This window comes from Pongo pygmaeus, chromosome 3 (genome assembly GCF_028885625.2).
Source record: "Pongo pygmaeus isolate AG05252 chromosome 3, NHGRI_mPonPyg2-v2.0_pri, whole genome shotgun sequence".
Taxonomy (NCBI): domain Eukaryota; kingdom Metazoa; phylum Chordata; class Mammalia; order Primates; family Hominidae; genus Pongo; species Pongo pygmaeus.
In genome coordinates this window covers 35,373,337-35,395,604 of record NC_072376.2, presented here as the reverse complement: position 1 = coordinate 35,395,604, position 22,268 = coordinate 35,373,337, and the positions used below count along the sequence as shown (strand labels likewise).

At 35.7% G+C, this 22,268-nt stretch overlaps 1 protein-coding gene across 1 annotated transcript in view; it reads left to right on the top strand.

The window, feature by feature from the left end:
* The window catches only part of ARAP2 (ArfGAP with RhoGAP domain, ankyrin repeat and PH domain 2), a 247,505-nt gene that overhangs the window by 205,701 nt on the left and 19,536 nt on the right, over positions 1 to 22,268 (top strand). The window contains exons 34-35 of the transcript XR_010126032.1: positions 951 to 1,090; positions 1,733 to 1,830. The gene's annotated coding sequence lies outside the window, so the exon portion shown is untranslated. The remainder of the gene's footprint in view (positions 1 to 950; positions 1,091 to 1,732; positions 1,831 to 22,268) is intronic.

The following is a 22,268-nucleotide window of genomic DNA, read 5'->3' as shown; positions in this document are numbered from 1 at the left end:
CTAACGAAATTTCAGAGATAATAAACCTAAAAGGCATTGGAGTATGTACTTGTTAAATATTAGTTGTTGCTGCTATCTGGATCTTAAGATATGTGAGCCTCAAAAGAATAAGCAGTGTCCACCTGAGGAGGATGAAGAAGTGGTAACCTCAGGAATAAGATGAATTCAGTTATGCCAAATGGGGAAAATGAATATTGAAGAATAAATGAGTTAATTATCATAGAATGGGGGTTTCTGATAGCACAATAAATGAGTGCTGCTTCAATAAAGAAGTGATCAATAAAAGAAAGCATGAATATAAAATTTTTACATAACAGGATGGTTGTGTTGAAAAGACTAGATAATTAGATTGGCCTATAATTTAGATTATGGACAAAATTATGAAGATGGGAAAGTCAGTTAGCTTATATGGCCACTGGAATGAGTTTAGACCTCTCAAATGTCAATTGTGTTCAGATGAATTATACCTTCTCTCAAGTGCTACATTCTCTTGGATGGGAGATAACTTTGTCCCCTGGTGAAAGCTTGCATTGGTTGCTCAGGCACTGGGAAGCTGTTTTTGTTTGAAGTGTGCTTGTGTGCAGCCTGTAGGAGGATAGCTGAAAACCTGGTCTCCACCTGCTAATCTGGTGAGCAGATGCCATGGTGGAGAGAAACCTGGTATGCAGAAGATGAAGACATAGCACAATGTAAGTCATGTCCTATAGATCTACATCACCTGTAAGGCATGAGATCCCAGCATGTGCTTCTGAACTCACATGGGATTCTGAAGGTGCAGCAAACATGGATGGGATCTCTAGAGGAGTGGGCACCCAAAATATATGCTTCCTGACCATGCAGGTGAGAGTGGAAAATTGTTAGTATTTAGATTTATGTATATGGTAATATGATTTAAACATGCTTTGTTCACATATTTCTATCTAATGAAGTTATCTTCCTGTCCTAATGAGGTGGGTAACAATATGTCTCACTGTCACTGTTTTGGAGATTTTGCTGAACTTGGTGAACTTGCTGTACTCTGGCCTGGACAGAAAAGAAAAGAGAAACTTAAACTTCTTGGTTTCCTTGTTCTGCCTTCCTATTGTGATGGGTGAGTGCTTTTGCTTAGGTTTGTAGACCAGTGCTCTGGTTAGCTCTGCTGCTTGCTCCTCTTACATACAACTTTTGGGGATGATAGCCTTTAATTTTCTACATCACTTCAAAATAGATTCTTTCTGTGGTCTGCATTAGGTTTTTTTTTAACATCCATATGGGAATTTTAGGCCCATTAAAGTCTATTTAAAAACCTTATGGCAGAGAAAGGCCAGGTGCAGTGGCTCACACCTGTAATCCCAACACTTTGGGAGGCACAGGGAGGATTGCTTGAGCCCAGGAGCTTGAGACTGGCCAGGACAATATAGTGAGACCTTATCTGTACAAAAAAACAATAATAAATAACAAAATTAGCCAGCCATTGTGGCATGAGCCTGTAGTCGCAGATACTCAAGAGACTGAGTATTGTTGTTTCAGTCCAGGAGGTGGAGCTGCAGTGAGCTGTGACTGCACCACTGTACTCCAGCCTGGGTGACAGAGCAAGACCCTGTCTCAAAACAGAGAAAGAGAGAGAGAGAGAGAGAGAGAGTGAGAGAATACTGGTCAGGAGTTCACTTACTATAGGCTGGTACAATGAATATATTTTGCAATATATTCCTAGTTTACAATGACCTGGTTAATTATTCCCTCCTCTACTCAGGAAAAGACAACATAGAGTAGAAATTAACAAAAGAATCTCTGGAGTGAGGCATTCTGAAATTTTATTGAAGCTCTAAAACTTAACAGCTATGGAAATGGGTAAGTTTCTCAATGCTTTGTACCTTAATTTCCTCATAGGTAAACTTCTCTGACAATTGTCCCCCTCTTATCCCTCTCTCTCTTACTTTATAAATTTTCCATTCATTTTGAGTTTTTTTCTGTATTTATTTATTTAATTTGATAATTGTCAATAATTGCATATCTTTATGGGGTATAATGTGATGTTATGATGCATGTATATGTTTTAGAATGATCAAATCAGTCTAATTAGCATATCTATCACCTCACATACTTATACATTCTTTGTGGTGAGAACATTTAAAATCGATTTTTTTAACAATTTTGAAATATACATTATTATGACCTATAGTTGCCATCCTGTGTAATTGATGACTAGAAGAATTTACTCTTCTTGTCTAACTGAAACTTTGTACCATTTGCCTCACGCTTCCTCTTTCCCCATTCTTTCCAACCCCCCAGCCTCTGATAACCACCATTCCACTCTGTATTTCTATGAATTCAATTTTTTGTATTCCACATGTAAGTAAGATTACATGGTACTTATCTATCTGTACCTAAGTTACTTCCCTGAGCATAATGCCCTCTAGATTATACATGATGTTGTAAAGGACAAAATTTCCTCCTTTTTAAAGGCTGAATGGTATTCCATTGTGAATATATACCACCTTTTTTTACCCACTTATCCACTGATGGGCATTTAAATTGTTTCTATAGCTTGGCTATTGTGAATAATGCTGTGATGAATTTGGGAGTGCAGATAGCTCTTCAACATACTTATTTCAATTTATTTGGATATATACCCAGAACTGGGATTGCTGGATACCATGGTAGTTTTGTTTATAGTTTTTTAAGGAAACTCCATACTGTTTTCCACAATGTCTGTATTAATTTCCATACCTACCTGCAATTTATATTGTTTCCTTTCTTCTACATGCTCACCAACACTTCTTGTCTTTCATCTTTTTTATGATAACCATTCTAACAGGTATGATGAGTTAATATCTCATTGTGGTTTTACTTTGCATTCCCCTGATGATTAGTGATGTTGAGCACTTTTTTTTTTTATATTATTGTTGGCCATTTCTATATCTTCTTTTGAGAAATGTCTGTTCAGGTTCTTTGGCCATTTTTTTTTAGCAGGGTTATTTCCTTGTTATTGGGTAGTTTGAGTTTGTTAAATATTTTGAATTTATCCCCTTATCAGATGCATAATTTGAAAATATTTCCCCCGTTCTATAGATTGTCTCTTCATCCTGTTAATTGTTTACTTTTCTATACAAAAGCTTTTTAGTTTTATCTAGTTTCATTTGTCTATTCCATTTTTATTTTGTTGCCTGTGCTTTTGGGGTTTTATCCAAGAAATCATTGCCCAGACCAATGCCATGGAGCTTTTCTGCTATGTTTTCCTCTACAGTTTCAGGTCATACACTTAAGTCTTTAATCTCTTTTAAGTTGATTCTTATATATGGGGTGAGGTAAAGGTCCAGTTTCAGCAAGTGAATAGCCAATTATCACCAACATACAAATATGTTATAATAGCTTCCATCTTAACCTAAAAAAGAAATGATAGAAACACACAAATTCCCTCTCGACACCATATTCTACTGCTGCTACCTCCCAATATCTCAATAGCAAACCACTTTTAAAATTCTCTTTAGTGTCTTGTTTACTTCCATTTTGCTCTTGAAGTTTCTCTAATCAGACCCACCACCACCAAAAAAACAAACTACTTCTAATCGAGATCATGAATGGCCTCTAGTTTGCCAAATAAATTGTCTAATTCTCATACCTTGGATAACTCCTTTATTCAGTGGCCTTTGACATCAGTGGTTTATGATCACTCTTTCCAAATCCTTTTTCACTTGGTAAACGGGACACTACATGCTAAATAAATGTAAACATAAACCACAAAATGTTCATTTGCTTATTCCTCTAAGTGCTTCTCTTCCATACTAGTGCTCATTTCCTGAGTTATGTCATCCAGAAGCATTACCTCAAATATTATGTATTCACTAGTTACTTCAAATATGTATCTCAGACAATTCAATTCTTTCTTTCCTTCTTCCTCTCTTTCTTTCTCTTTTTCTTTCTTTCCCCCTCCCTTTTTCCTTTCCCCTTTTCCCTTCCCTTCCCTTTTCCCCTTCCCCTTCCCCTTCCCCTTCCCCTTCCTCTCCGTCCCCTCCCCTCCCCTCCCCTTCCCTTCCCTTCCCTTCCCTTCTCTTCTTTCTTTTCTTTTTTCCTTTCTCATGGTCTTCCTACATGTCCCAGCCCCAGAGTGAGGTGGCTCTTCACAAACACGATCACAGGGTACTACAGCCTCGAACTCCTGGGTTTACATGATCCTCACATAGCCTTCTGAGTTTCTGAAATTATATAGTGGAGGCAACAGACACGTGTCATTGTACCCAGCTTTAGACAATTTGCTTCATCTTCAAACTGTATGCCTTTAGCTTCTGGCAAATTTATGTGCATTCTTGTTATAAATTTATACAACATAGTATTGGAAGTTGTAGCCAGAGCAATCAGGCAAGAGAAAGAAATGAAAGGCATCCAAATAAGAAGAGAGGAAGTCAAACTATTCCTGTTTGCAGACGACATGATTTCATATCTAGAAACCCTATAGTCTCGACCCAAAAGCTCCTTCAGCTGATAACTTCAGCAAGATTTCTAGATACAAAATCAATGTACAAAAATCACTAGCATTCCTATACACCAATGGCCAAGCCAAGAGCAAAATCAGAAAGGCAATCTTACTCACAATTGCCACAGAAAGCATAAAATACCTAGGAATACAGCTAACCAGGGAGTTAAAAGATCTGTACAATGAGAATTCCAAAGTACTGCTCAAAGAAATCAGAAAAGACACAAACGAATGGAAAAAAACATCCTATGCTTATGGATAGAAAGAATCAATATCATTAAAATGGCCCTACCGTGCAAAGCAATTTACTGGTTCAATGCTATTCCTACCCAACTACCAATCTAATTCTTCACAGAACTAGATTCTTTCTTAAGAATTTCCCAACAGTTAGTATTACTTCATATATATGGGCATCATATGTGTTTTGTGTCCACATGGACAAATTTGTACACTGCAAGGATTTTGTTTTGCTCATCCCATTCCCTTCCCCAAATCTCTTGGTTACCTCTTTATGTGTCATTGGAAGGAATAACAAAGTAAATAGACAGAACAAAAATCTATTTTATGAGGAAAATATGATTCAAATTGCAAATGCTAAAAATTATCATTTTAAACTAAACACATTATTCTTCACTTATTCAGGGGCAATCATAGAGTATTACATGTCCATTTATTCCTGTGTGCTTTCTCATACAAATCCCTCTAGGTATGAGTCTACAACTTCTTCTAATGGTGGTCTCCTTCAAAAACTTTCCCTAAACTAAAAAAGTTTATTTCCTTTTCCACAATTCACTGTTTTCTTTTTTTTCTGGGCCTTCATCTCTTGGCAGCCCTAACCAAACTTCTTCTGCTGAGTTAATATGTTTTAGAGAACAAAGTTTGTCCTCAGAGCTGTTCCATCCTTATCTGACACCTGGTCTTCATGCCTTTCTTTATGACACCTCTTCCAATCCTGCTGATCCTCCTTCATCACAGTGACTTGCTAAGTCAAGAGTATTTGGAAAAGCTTGGAATAATTTCAAGCCAAAGACCCTAGATATAGACTTGCACAGAAGATTGTTTTAATGGGAAGGGCACAAATGATCATCACAAGGCTTGGGAAGGAAGCAAATTTAGAGTGTGAGTATGAGGCCAGTTTAAAAATATAAGCGGGATTTTCAGGCTCAGCATTCAGTCCAGGAATGACTTCCAAAGTTTCAAGCCAACCAGGGGGCACAAGCAGAAGCCTATGTGAACTGCACAGACCCAGATAGGTTAACCGCCAGTGGCCCAATTTGAAAAGGAATGCTTAAGCAGGAACATGCCAATTACACAGGCACCAACCCAGTATTCAAACTGGGCCTGAGAAAACTATAGGAAGCATATTTTTTAAACCAGATGACTAGTAACGGCTATGCAGAATCTGGAAGAGATGTACAGATTTATATAAACAGTGTGGGGCTGGTGACTCCAGAACAGGAAATGGTTTATTTTTTGCCTTTGTTTGTAGTCATTTTTCTGCATGTGATTAAGGGATGGCAGGTGCAGGATGCTTCCAGAGGGAGGCAGAGCTCTGCAGGTGCCACTGTTTGCAGCAGAGGGTGAATTCCCCATGAATGATTTTCTTCCTTCTTATCTCCCTGTCCTTGACAAATACCCAAATTCTCCTTTTACTCCTTCACCTGATTTTTCCTTGTCTGTGTCTGTGCTGAAAAGAAATGATAATTATTTCAATAATATGACTATTTGTCAAAGGCATTTAGCCACATTATTTTCCCCTTTAATGAGGTAGGAGTGATATTGGGGAAATTTTACATTTAGTTGGCATAAATGTTCTCAGAAAATTAAAATAAATGCAAAAGATGACATTTTACAAGATTGCTTTCCATTCTTAACATAATGAACAATTCAGTCACTGTTGAATAGCCCAATCTATTTTATTTCTTTGAACAAATTCCATTGTAAGAGCCAACATTATCCATGTGCTTCCAAAGCAGAAAGTAATTATCATCACAATTAGCTTTTACAAAGATACACATTTTCCTTATGGTGTTGCTTCTCATCTTCACCTTCCTCTCCAATTCGTATTCATATCTTCAAAGTGGCTGTACAAAAAAAAGATATATTCAAAGTGGCTGTATAAAAAGATTATGCCTTCTGCATCTACTTATATAGCTCTGTTGAGGAACTCTGTAGAGACAGTAAAATATAAATAACTGTTGCCTGAGTCACGGAAGTTACATTTTAGCCAATATGTAAGGCCAAGACATATTGTCAGGGTCTTTTGAGATTCTGAAGTAACTCCAGAAATATAAATGCTACTTTACACTGAGGAAAATATATTCCAAGGAATTTCTCTTTGAATATTTATGAAACACGTGAGGCTTTTTAACTGCTTCTCTGACCTCCATGATTCCCTGATCCTTTATAGTCTTTTGAGACAAGTAGTACTTTTATCTAAAATTGGATATACCTTAGAAAAAAATATTAGGCATAAATGCATATCTTCACTTTTCACAACAAAGCTGTGGAAGCAAATGGGAGGTTGGGCAGATGAGACCTCTTGCCCTCACGATAAAGCTGTGTAGGCCGAGATGGGCCAATCTAAGATATTAGTGGTTGTCTAAGGTATGCCAGGCCATCCAAAGGCCTAATGTTATTCACTTGACTCCTATGGTTAGACTCTCCAGAACCCAGGATGCCTCCTGCTAAACGGTGGCAGAAGGAGAAGACACAAAAGGCACAAAAAGGATCTAGCTTCTGAATGCAGTCATATTGGATAATCTTTTTCATTGACTAGTTGTTTGATCTTATAAATTCAGTGGTAGTGAGAAGCTCTCTAAGAATTTGGAAACCAGAGAAATAAGATTACGCTCTGAGTTAAGTCATAAAATACACTGCAAATGAGACATTCACAATCACCTTGAAGAGATTAGTTGGTTTTACATCCAGAGCAATATAAAATAAAATATTAGTGAATTTTAAAAGGATTTTTTTTTGAATCAGGGATGGATTAGCACAGAACAGAATACAGAAAACCAAAAACAGTCCACGAGGCAACCGATGATACCAGCCCCTCCCTCCAGTCCTGTTCTAGGGAAACGGTATAAGTACACAAAATCCAACCTGCTTAGTTTTAGTACAGGTATGTCTCGTATGTCTCTATTTTGATGGGGGATGAATCTGTCTATCAAAACCCTGATGCAATTTAATGTTGAAATGCTGAACTCATTCCCCTTGCCCCCATTCTATGCTTACCAATCAATTTTATGATTATAATTTTATTTTGCAAGACAGACTTTTTCTTCAGGGAAAGAAGACTAGCTGGAGTACATGCATGGCTAATCTCCTCTTTCAGGCTTGCTTAGTGTGATCACATCCCCAAAGTACAGGTCCTGCCAAAGTCCAGTCACAAGGCAGGCAAAGCTGAGGAATGACAGTGGTGAAATGAATAAGGTAAATAGATACTTACAAGGCTGCTGACTGTCTGCCAGGCAGCTTCTATGATGACACCACAATGTCAGTGCATTGGTAGAGAAGTAGAGAACCTAGTTCAAAGTGAGGAGATATTCCTAGGCTACTTTTGTTTTTCAGAAATAATAGGCACCATACTAAAGAGTGTGAAGAGTGTATGGAGGTCTTGAAGTGCTTTCAGAGAACAGAGACCCATGAGGCGAAAAGACTAGAAATCATGTTGTATGAAGAATTAGGGAAGACACTTAGCCCAGAGAAAAGAAGAGGGGAAGAATAAGAACATGAAAACTACCTTTATAATCCAATGGGTTATCACATGAAAGAAGATATAAACTGGCTGTATATTGATATTAGATTACATAAGAACCAAAGAGTGAAACTTATATGAAGACAGTTTTTAGATCATTACAAAAAGTATATAAAATGTAAGTATTTAATAGGTAGAGCTTCTCAATGATGAAAGGATCTGTCCCATGAGAAAATAAATTTTCTGGTTTTGTAGCTATACTAGCAAAAGCTATATAACAGAAACTTAGAGATATTGCGGAATAGATGCTTGGAGTAGATATTTTAGTCACTTTAAAATTTCATCTTGTATGATTCCATACTTAATAATTTTACATATTTAAAAATATAACTGAAGGACGTAATTCTAAGCTATAAAATACTTACTGTGGTGTACAGATAATTTATTTTATTCCTAAGGTGACAATTTTTATCTTCATTTAAACATAATTATATTAATCATTATGATTGATTCATCAAGTATCTAATCATTGACTAAGAATATTTCCTTTTATTTATTTTGAAGAATGTAATAAATTCAAGTAAGCTGCCACAACAACATCAAAAACTAACACACATCAAGTAAAGCAATAAACCTATAGAAAATATTGCAAGACAGCAAAAACAATAAATGTTATTGAGCCAAGTTAATGAAAATTTAAATTATATGCCATGTCCCTGGATTAGAAGATTTAAACTAGTAAACATTCCATTCCTCCTCAAATAATCTATAGAACCATTTGGATCCCAATCTAAATATCAATATCTATAGGGCAAATATTTGTGTGTGAGTCTGCATGTGTATTTGTTTGTGTGTGGTGTGTATTGACAACCTGATTCTACCATTTCCATGGAAACATAAAAGGCAGAAAAAGTATTCAGTGCAATTTTAAGGAGAAGCAAACAAAAATGGGCTTGCTTTGCAAGACAGCAAGACCTATTTTAAAACTATAGTAGCTAAGATAGTATGACGTTGCAGCATGAAAAAAATAACAAACCAATGTCACAGAGATTTCAGAAACAGACTGCAAAATCATCATCTGATTTTTCACAAAGTTAATACTATATAACAGTTGAGAAATAATTGTCTTTTCAATAATTGTTCCTATTTTAGATGGACAGACATATGGAAAAAAGTTTTGATAACTACCTTGCATCATATTCCTTCTGCCAAAATTCAGCAGATTCAAATCTAAATATAAAATGTAATACAATAAGAGAAAATATAGAGCATCTTTGACATCTTGAAGTGAATAAAATATTTCTTAAACAAAAATTTAAAAAATGTGTTGATGAACAAATTGATAAGTTGGATTCCTTATATATGCCATGGAAAACACTGAAAGCATCAAGTTTTGGTAAGGATTTGGAGCAACCAGAAATCTCATAGACTCTGATGGAGATGTAAATAGGCACATACACTTTGGAAAATTGACTTAATTTCATTACTAGGCATATATCCAAAAAATACATTATTGCTCATGTGAAAACATATCCTAGAACCTTCATAGCATCACTTTTCACAATGGCTAAAAACAGAAGATATACAATTAACCATCAATAGTAGAATTTATAAATATATTCACACAATGGTACAACATACACCAATGAGAAGAAATGGTCCACAATAACCTAGAATAGATGGATAAGTTCCTGGACACATACACCCTCCCAAGACTGAAGCAGGAAGAAATGGGCTTCCCGAACAGACTGATAACAAGCTCTGAAATTGGATCAGTAATAAATAGCCTACCCACCAAGAGAGACCAGGACTGATGGATTCACAGACGAATTATAAGAGATGTACAAAAAAGAGTGGGTACCATGCCTACGGAAACTATCATTAAAAAAAAGAAGAGAAACTCCTCCCCAGCTCATTCTATGAGGCCAGCATCATCCTGATACCAAAACCTGGCAGAGACACAACACCACCAAAAACCTTCAGGCCAATATCCTTTATGAACTTTGATGCCAAAGTCCTCAACAAAATACTTGCAAACCAAATCCAAAAGCACATCAAAATGCTAATTTACCACAATTGAATAGGCAACCTTGGGATGCAAGTTTGGTTCAACATATGCAAATCAATAAATGTGATTCATCACTCAAAAAGAACTAAAGACAAAAACCTCATACTTATCCCAATAGGTGCAGAAAAGGTTTTCGATAACATTCAACATCCTTTCATGTTAAAAATCCTCAACTAGGCATTAAAAGAGTATACCTCAAAATACTAAGAGTGATCTATAACACATGCACAGCCAACATCATACTGAACAGGCAAAAGCTGCAAGCGTTCTCCTTGAGAACCAAACACCACTCCTATTCAACATAGTGCTGGATATGCTAGCCAGAGCAATCAGGCAAGAGAAAGAAATAAAAGGCACCCAAATAAGAAGAGAGAAGTCTAAAGATCTTTGTTTGCAGGAAATATGATTTTATACATAGAAAAATCTCATAGTCCCACCCAAAAGATTCTAGATCTGATAAACAACTTCAGTAAAGTTTCAGGATACAAAATCAATATACAAAAATCACTAGCATTCCTATACACCAACAACAGCGAAGCTGAGAGCCAAATCAGGAAGGCAATCCCATTCACAATATCCACAAAAATAATAAGATACCTAAGAATACTTGTAACCAAGGAAGTGGGAGATCTCTGCAATGAAAATTCCAAAACCCTGCTTAAAGGAATCAGAGAAGACACAAACATATGGAAAATATTTCATGCTCAGTTATAGGAAGAATCAATATCATTTAAATGACCATACTGTCCAAAGAAATTTACGATTCAATGCTATTCCTATTACTACCAATGACATTCTTCACAGAACTAGAAAAGCCTATTTTAAAATTTGTATGGAACCAAAAAGAACCTGAATAGTGAAGGCAATAGTAAGCATACATAACAAATCTGAAGGTATCACGTTACCCGAGTTCAAACTATACTACATAGCTACAGTGACCAAAACGGCATGCTACTAGTACAAAAACAGATATATAGACCAATGGAACAGAATAGAGAACCCAGAAATAGGCTGAACACCTGCAACCATCTGATCTTCAATGAAGCTGAAAAAAACAAGCATTGGGAAAAGGAGTCCCTATTCAATAAATGGTGCTGAGAAAAATGGCTAGCCATATGCAGAAGATTGAAACTGGACCCATTCCTTACTCTATATACAAAAATCAACTAAAGATGGATAAAAAGCTTAAATGTAAAACCCCAAACTATAAGAGTCCTTGAAGGCATCCTAGGTAATACCATTCTAGATGTTGGAATGGGCAAAGATTTCATGAAAAAGATGTCAAAAGCAATCACAAAAAAAGCAAATAATTAAAAATGAGATGTAATTAAACTTAAGAGCTTCTGCACAGCAGAAGAAATAATCAATATAGTAAGCAGAGAGTCTACAGAATTGGAGAAAATATTTGCAAGCTGTGCATCTGATAAAGGTCTAATATACAGCATCTATAAGGGACTTAATCAAATTTAGAAGAAAAAAAAACGACCCCATTAAAAAGCTGGCAAAGGGCACGAACAGACACTTCAGAAAAGGAGACATACTTGTCAACAAGCATGTGAAAAAAAGCTCAACATCACTGATCATTAGAGAAATGCAAATCAAAACCACATGAGATACCATCTCACACGAGTCAGAATGGCTATTAATAATAAAAAGTCAAATAATAGGGAATGCTTATATACTGTTGGTTGGTATGTAAAGTGGTTTAACCATTATTGATAGCAGAGTGGCAATTCCTCAAAGAGCTAAAAACAAAATTACCATTTGAACCAGCAATCCCATTACTGGGTATATACCCAAAGTAATATAACTCATTCTACCATTAAGACACATGAGCATATATGTTTATGGAAGCACTATTCACAACAGCAAAGATATAGAATCAATCTCGATGCTCATCAATGACAGACTGGATAAAGGAAATGTGGTGCATACACAGTGTGGAATACTATGCAGCCACAAAAAATGAGATCAGGTCTTTTACAGGAATGTGGATGGAGCTGGACATCAGTATCCTTATCAAACTAACGGAGGAACAGAAAGGCAAATATTGCATATTCTCAAGTATAAGTGGGAGCTAAATGTTAAGACCTCATGGACACAAAGAGGGGAACAACAAACACTGGGGCCTGCTTCAGTGTGGAGGGTAAGAGGAGGGCAAGGATCAGAAAACATAACTATTGGGTACTAGGTTTGGTACCTGGATGATAAAATAATCTGTACAACAAACCCTTGTGTCAGGAGTTTACCTATATAACAAACTTGCACATATACCTCTAAACTTAAAATAAAAGTTAAAAAATAAAATAAAATCTGTCATAAGGTAAGAAAATGTCATAAAGATGCTAATGTTATAATTTTATAATCTTAAATTGAAGTTAATAATAAATGCTTCATTATACTATTTAATCTCTTCAGAGGAGTAAATTATATTAACTCTCTTCTATTCTTGCTTGTAGTTTGTATTCATTAAGATTTCATTTACCTATAGCATTTTGTTTCTGTACTCAATTTAAGTATGATCATCTACTGTGAATAATAAAAAAGTGAATTTATTTTAAAGAGTAGAAACTAAGCTTTTGGGTGGCTTTGACAAACACTCCCTCATTGACAAAACATTAGTTAGGCTCCTCTGAGCCCTTTCCTTGACTAGGCCTTGACCTTGGCCTGTCTTTAGCAAGAATCTCTTACCCTTGACATCTGATCAATTTCTTTACCTCCTACCTTTGGTGTCTATGTTCTTGACCTCTGAATGCTGTTAGGCCAATTTAGTAACTATCCCCTAGCCTTGATGTTTCCTATTAGTGAGTTTTCTTCCACTGATTCCTTTATTCTGATAATATAAATACTCACCTTTTGTCATATTGGAAGTTAATTTCAGTCTTTCTTTACTATTTTAATGATGCATAAAACCTTCTTGCTGTTTTAGCAAATATCAGAATAATTTTTCTTTAACAGCTTTTAATAAAAAATATCAATTAGCAGTACAGAAACTTGGCCTGGCATGGTGGCTCACGTCTGTAATCCCAGCACTTTGGGAGGCTGAGGTGGGTGGATCACCTGAGGTCAGGAGTTCGAGATCAGCCTGTCCAACCTGGCGAAACCCCGTTTCTGCTAAAAATACAAAAATTATCTGGGTGTGGTGGTGGGCGCCTGTAATCCAAGCTACGTGGGGGGCTGAGGCAGGAGAATCACTTGAACCTGGGAGGCAGAGGTTGCAGTGAGCCAAGATCATGCCATTGCACTCCAGCCTGGGCAACAGAGTGAGACTCCATCTCAAAAAAGAAAAAAAAAATGATTTTAAATCCTATTATGAAGACAGACTAAAGAAACATTTTTCTTTAATGTATGTCTGATTCCTTTCTATTTACCACATATGAGATCCAATTTAGCTTTCTGGTCAAGAGGCATGGTATAGGTATTTGTTATGTTAACTAACTTTGTAATGTTGTGAATATTTTGAAATATAAGTACTTATTTCCTTCCAAAGAAAAACAAAACACAACACAACAAAAGAAATATCCTATTTTCCCAGTTCAGTAAAAGAGGAGTGAGTGAATTCAGTGACTAAACTTCTTAGTATAAGAAGGCATTCGATTGCTACAATGGAGTACAGTTTTATTTATTTATCATAACGTATTTAATGGGGAATGGTTGTATACAAGGACAACAAGATACTATCAAATGAACTGAAAATGATGGACTATATCCATAGAAGGGAAATAATATAAATAATATATGAAACGAGAATAAATTATTTCTGGTGAAAATTTTTCTTCAGAATCAATCATCATGCCGATGAAATGAGAATAAATTATTTCTGGTGAAAATTTTTCTTCAGAATCAATCATCATGCAGATGAAAACACCACGAATCAGAAATTTATTTTGCTTTTCTTTGAGACGAGTCTTGCTCTATCGCCACACTGGAGTGCAATGGCACGATCTCGGCTCACTGCAACCTCCACCTCCCAGGTTCAAGCCGTTCTCCTGCCTCAGCCTCCCGAGTAGCTGGGACTACAGGTGTGTGCCACCATGCCGAGCTAATTTTTGTATTTTTAGTAGAGACAGGGTTTTACCATGTTGGCCAGGATGGTCTCGATCTTTTGACCTTGTGATCCACCCGACTTAGGCCTCCCAAAGTGCTGGGATTACAGGAGTGAACCAATGCACCCAGCCGGAAATTTAAATAGTTATAATGGAAATAGTACAAAAAAAAAAAAACCTGGACAATGTCAAACAAGAGTTGACTGATCATAAGAAAGAATCGAAGGTAAAGACAAAATAGTCATAGTAATTAAGACTAAATTAGAAGCTGATAAAAGTAGAATAAATTTAATTAAAAACATAATGAAAAGATATGAGGCAATGTATAAATGTGCTTATGAGAATAAAAGAAAACAAAACCAAACCTTAAAAGTAGCTCAAAAGGGTCAGAGAGAATGATGATTTTTAATGCAGTTAGGAAAACAGATCTACGTTTCAAGGTGAATTACATGAAGAAGAAAAACAAAACAATCCAACAGAATTAATAGTTAAAAATATTCTCCAGGAAAACCATAGGGAAATAAAAGATCTATAATTATATATAAAAAGGATACATGGTGCACATGGAAACATTAACTCAGAATTGCCATCTTGAAGACATTAAAAATATTTAACTTTGAAGATAACATTCCCCTAGGACACCAATAAAATACAAAACAAAAAATAAGTCACTTACAAAGAAAAATAACTTTGAATTAATTTTTTATAAGGTGTAAGGAAGGGATCCAGTTTCGGCTTTCTACATATGGCTAGCCAGTTTTCCCAGCACCATTTATTAAATAGGGAATCCTTTCCCCATTGCTTGTTTTTCTCAGGTTTGTCAAAGATCAGATAGTTGTAGATGTGCAGTGTTATTTCTGAGGGCTCTGTTCTGTTCCATTGATCTATGTCTCTGTTTTGGTACCAGTACCATGCTGTTTTGGTTACTGTAGCCTTGTAGTATAATTTGAAGTCAGGTAGCGTGATGCCTCTAGCTTTGTTCTTTTGGCTTAGGATTGACTTGGCGATGCGGGCTCTTTTTTGGTTCCATATGAACTTTAAAGTAGTTTTTTCCAATTCTGTGAAGAAAGTCATTGGTAGCTTGATGGGGATGGCATTGAATCTATAAATTACCTTGGGTAGTACGGCCATTTTCACGATATTGATTCTTCCTACCCATGAGCATGGAATGTTCTTCCATTTGTTTGTATCCTCTTTTATTTCATTGAGCAGTGGTTTGTAGTTCTCCTTGAAGAGGTCCTTCACGTCCCTTGTAAGTTGGATTCCTCAGTATTTTATTCTCTTTGAAGCGATTGTGAATGGGAGTTCACTCATGATTTGGCTCTCTGTTTGTCTGTTATTGGTGTATAAGAATGCTTGTGATTTTTGTACATTGATTTTGTATCCTGAGACTTTGCTGAAGTTGCTTATCAGCTTAAGGAGATTAAAGACTTAAATGTGAGACCTAAAACCATAAAAACCCTAGAAGAAAACCTAGGCATTACCATTCATGACAGGCATGGGCAAGGACTTCATGTCTAAAACACCAAAAGCAATGGCAACCAAAGCCAAAATTGACAAATGGGATCTAATTAAACTAAAGAGCTTCTGCACAGCAAAAGAAACTACCATCAGAGTGAACAGGCAACCTACAAAATGGGAGAAAATTTTCGCAACCTACTCATCTGACAAAGGGCTAATATCCAGAATCTACAATGAACTCAAACACATTTACAAGAAAAAAACAAACAACCCCATCAAAAAGTGGGCAAAGGATATGAACAGACACTTCTCAAAAGAAGACATTTATGCCGCCAAAAGACACATGAAAAAACGTTCATCATCACTGGCCGTCAGAGAAATGCAAATCAAAACCACAATGAGATACCATCTCACACCAGTTAGAATGGCAATCATTAAAAAGTCAGGAAACAACAGGTGCTGGAGACGATGTGGAGAAATAGGAACACTTTTACACTGTTGGTGGGACTGTAAACTAGTTCAACCCTTGTGGAAGTCAGTGTGGCGATTCCTCAGGGATCTAGAACTAGAAATGCCATTTGACCCAGCCATCCCATTACTGGGTATATACCCAAAGGACTATAAATCATGCTGCTATAAAGACACATGCACACGTATGTTTATTGCAGCATTATTCACAATAGCAAAGACTTGGAACCAACCCAAATGTCCAACAATGATACACTGGATTAAGAAAATGTGGCACATATACACCATGGAATACTATGCAGCCATAAAAAAGGATGAGTTCATGTCCTTTGTAGGGACATGGATGAAATTGGAAATCATCATTCTCAGTAAACTATCGCAAGAACAAAAAACCAAACACCGCATATTCTCACTCATAGGTGGGAATTGAACAATGAGAACACATGGACACAGGAAGGGGAACATCACACTCTGGGGACAGTTGTGGGGTGGGGGGAGGGGGAAGGGATAGCATTAGGAGATATACCTAATGCTAAATGATGAGTTAATGGGTGCAGCACACCAGCATGGCACATGTATACATATGTAACTAACCTGCACATTGTGCACATGTACCCTAAAACTTAAAGTATAATAAAAAAAAGAAAAATAACTTTGAACTCAGAATTTTTATAGTAACATAGAAATAAAGATAACATTAAACAGCAGCTTCAAAATAACTTGAGGAAAGAAAAATGTGAGCCAAGAATTTTGTTTCCAGCCAAGCTGTCTTTCAAGTATAATGGTTATAGAGACACAAATTTAAACATGTCAGAACTCGAGAATACTGTATCCAAAAGCCCTTCTGAGTAATTTACAAAAAGTTGAGTATCATCCAATTTAGAGTTGACTAGTAAAATTTTGGCAAAAAAATTAAGATTACCATTGAATATATTTAATCATATTTATAATGGAGACAAGGGTGGAAGAATAGAATGTAATTATTATCTGTTCTGACATTAAAAAGTAATAATGCGACAAAAAGGAAAACAGGAAGATAATGAAGAAATGAGAATACACTCAGCAATGGTTACATAAATGATAGATGTAGTCAGTGAGTAGATTGTAAACTGCTAAGTCAAAGAGAGAAGACCTAATTAAGAGAAAAGTGGACCAAAGACATTATTACAGGTGTTATCAAAAAGATACCTTCTAGAAGAAAAACTGAAATCTTTACAAATAACAAAAAAGAAAAATAGAAAAGAAGAAAATAAAACAGAACACATGCAGAGAGGGAAAAGAATATATAAAATATTATACCCAGTTAACAACAAACATATTAACCATATTCATAAGTAGAAATCAACTTAACTTGTGTATTAAAAGAAATAACATTTTACATTGCCTTCCAACCGAAACATAATTCTATGTTTTAGGTAAAGATAGACTAAAAATAAAGATATTCAATAAGACTAAAACCACAGGGGTGGACAAATGAATATGAGACAAATGTATAACAAAAGGAAACCAATTGGAAACAGGTGTTTTAATCTTAATGCAAGTTGAGGGGGAATCCTGTTAAAAAGTATTAAAATTTACAGTGACGAACACCTTAAAATATTATAGGCCAAAATGTACAATGATGATATAGTTATGAGTATTAGTGCAGCAAATACAGCAGTTTATACATAGAGCAGAAGACATATAAGGTATAAGGAGAAATAAGTAGAAACACATAATCAAATATTTTGGCCTTCAACACACTATGCTTAGTCCAAGATAGGCTAACAAAGAATAAATAAAGATATAGAAGATATAAGTAACACAATCAATAAGGTAGATTTTATTGTGATGTTTGTGTTGGTGTGTGTTTACATACAAATTTTACATGCATGTAATACAGAATATAGCTTCCTCCCAAGCACTAGTTTCTCTTCACAAAAATTGATTATATATTCAGTGTGAAATAATACCTCATTAATTTCCTTAAAGTAGAAATAATGGTAACAACATTCTTCAATCACAGTACAACAAAACTGGAATTAACCATAAGAAAAAAAAATGGCCCTTTCATCTGTAAGGAAAAATCTCTGTTACACAAATGTAGGGGAAAAGATAAAATAGAAATAAAATTTGTAAATAAAAATAGTAAAATTTCCAAAAAATAAAAATAACCAAGGAGATAAAATAAAACACAAAACAAGTCCAAATTTAAAAATTAGTAAGAGAAAAATAAAGCAAGTAAACACAAGGATTTAAGGAAAAAGTGTAAGTACAGGATTAGTGAAAGGGAAAACAGGAAAAAACATAATTAATAAATCAATAGACTGATTCTTTCAGGAAAAAAACAGAAGACAAACATAGCTAATTTAATAAAGAAAGAAAATGAAAAAGCACAAATTTAAAAATCGAATAGGAAAATAACCACTGAAACAAAAAAAAATTAGAAAAATCAAGAAAGATTACTCTGTATAAGTCCATACAAATATATGTGAAAGCCTAGATGAAGGAAAAATAACCAATAAAAATAAAAATAATCAAATTTTACTAGAAGAGAGATAGAATTTTTAAATCAAGCTATTTCCATAAATAAGAGGATTTTAAAAAGGAACTCTACTTGAAGTAGCACCATATTTAGTTCCTTTTATGGAGGAACTCTTACCGCATTGTAGAGACTAGATAATCATAATTATAACGCTACATACATTTTTCCATTCAAAAAGGAAATCTTCTTTCTAATTCTTTTAATGAATCATACATAATTTTAATATATACGTTGAAAATAATAACACTAAGAACATAGATGTAAAATTATAAATAAAACATTAGCAAGTAAAATTCTACACCACATTCAAAATATAGTAAATACACTATAAACCAGTAACATTTATTCTGAGAATGCAAGAATCGTTCAATATTAGGATGCCTATTTATGTACCCCAATCCTCAAGCTGAGAACATGTTTAATGGGTAAATATTTAGTTGCATTCCCATTGGTCCCATTGGTTCCTGAAGAGGACTGGCTACATAGGTATGCATCCAGTGCTGTCACACAGCTATTCATGCTTAAAAGGCACCCTTACTTAATGCTCTTTTGAAGCCATCTTGAAATTCTTCATCATTTTCTAACAAGGAATTATTGTTAAATAATTTATTGCACATTAGACATAAGCAGATCTTGGCTCTGTCACTAATTTTCCATTTATCTTTGGGTAAGTCACTTAACCTCTCTGTGTCATGATGTTGTGCCACACCATGGTGGAGATGAAGATGGTATGTCACAATACCAGGCAAATAGTGCCATATTAAGTAACAGATACATGATAATAATTATCATGCTGTTAAGACTGTAGTGGCAATCGTAGTTATTGTTGTGGTTATTTTTTTCCCTAGGTGTAGTAGTATTGGCCAAAAAGAGGGAGTAGGCAACTCTGATTTGAGTATCAGAGATTGCTTCGTAATGAAATAAATCCTTTAGCTGAGTCTTGACAGCTGAGCCCAGTCATGAAGATAGGCAACTCTGATTTGAGTATCAGAGATTGCTTCGTAATGAAATAAATCCTTTAGCTGAGTCTTGACAGCTGAGCCCAGTCATGAAGATAGGCAACTCTGATTTGAGTATCAGAGATTGCTTCGTAATGAAATAAATCCTTTAGCTGAGTCTTGACAGCTGAGCCCAATCAGTCATGAAGAAGAAAGGCGTTCAAGATAAAGGAAACAGCAAATACAAAGGCACCGAGGGAGGCTTACAATCAGAGGGGAATCTATGGGAAGAAGCATGGTAGCCAGGAGCAAGGGCTTAGATGGATTTAGGTTAGAATCTCACCTCCACCAGCTGCGTGACCTTGAAATTACCTTTGCTCTCTGTGCTTTAGTTTTTACTCATCTTTAAACAGAGATGATAATATATGGCACCTACCTCATAGAGTTATTTTGAGAATGAAATGAGTTTACATATGTCAAGTACAGAGAAAAGCACCTAGCAAATTAGAAATACCAAATATGATGTATTATTATCCACGCAAATCTGAGTCTTGCAAAAGATTTAAAAGAATTACGCAAGGACCAGTTCACACTCGGATTAGTCCGCAACGCTGAAGTCCCTGAATGTGATCATACAGGCAATGCAAGACAACTAAAGTGTTTATGCACAATTATGACATGATCTGACCTGCCTTGTAGAAAACTGCTATGGCCGCATTATAGAGACCTGAAGAATGGTAGAAGAAAAGTTGACTTCTAGTTGCTGTTGCTTGCCCTGCTGGCGCACGTGACAAAAACAATTTTAGTGTAAGCAGTAGTCAACATAGAGCAGAAAATTCTCAGCTCAAGAAAGTGCCTTCTGGCCACAGCATCTGTCTCGAGAGGCACCCTGATGGAAGCTCAGCCATAATTCACATCAAAAACACTGCTTACACCATGCCGCCAAGAAAGAGTCAAACATGTTCTTGATTGCCAGCCCTTGTACTATCTTTTCCGAATCAACTTCAGGCTCCTGGAGGCAAAGTTAGTCTCCTGCTGAGAGCTTTAACACTTCCAGTCCCATGATATCCAGTGTGTTGTCCTCACCATTTGCTGGAGCTTCCAGAGGATCCTTGGATTCAGGCCTGTCAGACTCATTGTCACTCACAGCAGATGTAATGACATCCAATCAACAATGTTTATTGAGCACCCACTGTGCTTAGAGCACAGAAATGAGGCTACAAAAAACCAGCACAGCAAAGCAAGCAATGGGAGAAAGTAGTGATCTTTGTGTCTTGTCTGACATCCCTGCCAATAGCATGAGTTCTTCCAGGTCATTAAGGATTATTCGATACAACTAAATATGTGACTCACAGGCTACAGCTCTGCCAATTTCTAAGGTGTCTGACAGGAAGTCGCCAGGCATTGGACAATTCTAAGAGAGAATTCTGAATTCTCTTTATGAGTCAAAGTGTCTGAGAATTTGTTATCCATGATCAATTATCTCTGGGTTTCAATTTGATTTATGTATTTATTAGAGCCTATTTTCATTAGCAACAACTATTTAAAACAGTGAGAAAGAAATTTTTGAGTATTGTATTACATTTAAAGACTTTCCATAGCATCAATGCTAAATTGTTGTTTTCCTCCAGCACTTTGAGAGGTTTTGTTTTGTGAAGATAAACTATTTCTAACTATTACAGAGGGGAAAAAAACATCGTGCATACAATAAGACTATATTTTACAAGTTTATTTCTCTATGATTTATCCTGACACCTTCATTCCGATTTTTAAGATACTCTTGGGAGAAAAAATCATTAACATTTAAGACCAAACTTCTTCGTCATAAATAGAAATATAATTATCATTTTGTGATTTTTTTCCTGAGTATACAAAAACCGTTTTGCATGATACCATTATCTCACTGTCAATCATAAGTAACGTGGGTGGTTGCCTTCTGCATTTCAGGGTTTTTTTTCTTTCTGCAAAATGTAATTCTCCACAGTCATTCCATAATTATGTTTACAAAGATAGATGAAGGACCTTGCTACAGATCTCAAATTCATCCAAAAATTGAGATTGAACGGGATGTCAGATTGTTCAACTCTTCTGAAAGACAAACATTCTGGAGATCCAGTTTGTGTGACAACAACATGCATTTAACAAAACAAAAAATAATCAATTCCACGCCAGTGATAGGAGGTGATTCAGCTAGCTGGCTGGCAGTAAAGGTTGTTTAGCAGGTTTCACATTCCTAATTGGGTGTCTAGCTTGCTAAGTAGCAGCTGGTCTTTAATTAGTTGAAAAATTATTACCACTAAGAGTTGCTTTAAAAAGAAAAAGAACAAAATAATTAAAATGTTAAAATCCATATGGTGGGTGCTCATCCTCACTTGTCAATAGCTGTTTTCCTTCTTTATCACTAATAAGTTTAAAAATATTCCTAAGCCACTTACTTCTTAAAGTGTAACTCATGTAAATGTAAAATCCCCAAAGACTCCCAGAATGGCATTGCAAAATAATAGCTGCTTATCATTTAATAATTCTTTTTGACTATGAATTATCTCTAACACCCACCCCCCGCCAAAGTTGAATATGTGATTAGTAAGGGAATCTTAGAACAATTCTCAT